Source organism: Lycium ferocissimum, chromosome 3 (assembly GCF_029784015.1).
Source record: "Lycium ferocissimum isolate CSIRO_LF1 chromosome 3, AGI_CSIRO_Lferr_CH_V1, whole genome shotgun sequence".
Classification (NCBI taxonomy): Eukaryota; Viridiplantae; Streptophyta; class Magnoliopsida; order Solanales; family Solanaceae; genus Lycium; species Lycium ferocissimum.
This window is the reverse complement of record NC_081344.1, coordinates 26,564,954-26,566,955: the sequence shown is the minus strand read 5'-3', so window position 1 is coordinate 26,566,955 and position 2,002 is coordinate 26,564,954. Positions and strand designations below refer to the sequence as shown.

The 2,002-nt window shown below is 38.6% G+C and overlaps 1 non-coding gene across 1 annotated transcript; it reads right to left on the bottom strand.

Annotated features, from left to right (window-relative positions):
- Positions 1-1,041: 1,041 nt before the first annotated feature.
- On the bottom strand, positions 1,042-1,148 carry LOC132051314 (small nucleolar RNA R71). Its single transcript, XR_009413686.1, has one exon. It is a non-coding gene; the product is annotated as a small nucleolar RNA R71 (small nucleolar RNA).
- Between the last annotated feature and the right edge of the window lie 854 nt (positions 1,149-2,002).

Here is a 2,002-nt window from a genome sequence, read left to right as displayed (position 1 = left end):
TGAACCCAAGCATTGGTATGTTGTGATTGGGGATTGTGATCGATATACGCATAATGAATTGTTAGGGTTTATTTGTTCTTCATTTTCATCATATAGTTAGTGGTTGCAAACATTAGCTAACGCCATAAACTTTAGTTTATTTGGGAAAATAACTAGGGTTTGGTAAGAACAAATATCAAGAACTCAAGGCTTTAAACCTTGTTTAATAAATTCACTTAGGAATAAGAGGAATTTACTTGGCATAATTAACCGTTCTTCATGCATAATTTCTTATCTTTGAAAAAAGCATAGAAAGAAATAATCTCGTCTTATTGGGAAATAGTCTAGATTCACATAGAGGTTAAGTGCATCATACAAACGATCCATTGGAAGTATATCAAGATCGATACTCATGATCATACACTTTATCTGACGGGGACACAACCTTGGTTCTTTTTACCCATATATTTACAACTTTAATTTTTTAGTCACTTTAAATTAGTCCACAAATCAAACTCCTATAAAACCCTTTTTCTGGAATATACCAGGACCGCAAATTTTGGCGTCGTTGCCGACGATTAAGGTTTTGAAATTACTAAATAGTGTGTACACTTCTTAAAGTCTTTGTCATATTCCAACACACCTTATTTTTTATCTTGTAAACCAGGTGATCATGGCTAACAACGAACTTCCAGTTGACAATGTCTTTGCTGATGAGTCAAAAGCAGAGGAAGACTTTGCATCTGTGATAATTCATCCGAGGGTGACTGCTACTACTATTAAGTTTGATAATTCCCTCTATCATATGCTCAAACAAGAGGGATACTTTCGGAATGCAGTCGATGATGAACCTTATTTTCATATAACAAAACTTCTAGAGGTATGCGCTCAACATATTCAGCGGGGTGTGACTCAAGAAGCGGTCCGGCTGAAACTCTTCAAATATTCATTATCCGGAGAAGCAAGAAAATGGTTCACAAAGCTGCCCGGAACTCTATTGCTACATGGGATGAGATTGTCAAGGTGTTTCTCAGAAAGTGGTATCCCCCGAGTAAACGAGCTGAAATTAGTGATCAGATTTACGAGTTCAAACAACATAATGGGGAACAACTTTTTGAAGCTTGGGAGAGGTACAAAGAATATTTGGATAGGAGTCCAAACTATGGTTTCACATATCAGATTCTAAAGGAGAAGTTCTATAGAAGGTTGGATCCTATGACCCAAGCAATAGCTAATAATGCTGTTGGCGCGTGTTTCATGAATAAATCCTATGCTAATATTACTGATATACTTAATCGATTGACTACACACAGTCAAGCATGGCATTCGAGTAATTCTGATGGGTTATCACTTGGGACACCATTGATTTAAAATATTGTGAAAGATAGCCAGGAACCGCAACAGACGTTGGCACAATTGGCCGCTAGTCTCTCTTTACTAACAAAGAGGCTTGATGAGAGGGAATCGAAGAAGGTGAACGTTTATGAAGATATCTCAGGCATGCCGCCTTGAATGTACCAAGTCCAAGAGGGTCCCCCTTCGCCAGTTGAGAATGTTCAATATGCAGACTACATAGCAAAAGGGGATATTCCTGGGCCAATTCAGAGATACTAGAGACCTCAACAAGGACAGGGTGCATGCAACAACTACAACAACAACCAAGGGAACTACAATAATAATTATGGTGGAGCGAACCAAGATAGATACAACAATAACAATAGTAACTTCGGGAATAGAAGTTCCAACCCTTACATTCCACCAAAAAGGTGGAACCGGTGAACCACGCGAGCTGGTTAGATGCGTAGGGCAATGCTTGAAAAAGTGTTGGCAAGTTAGACAAACACTAAAAAGACATTATCTGGGCTCTCAGAGACAGTGGTTTCTCATTTTGTAGCTATTCAGAACCTTGAATAGCAGATGCGTGATCTTTCTAGAGAACAACATCCTGCTAGAAAAGGTGGGCTTCCTAGAGATACTATTCCAAACCAGAAGAATGGGAGTGACATGGAACATACTTTTGCTA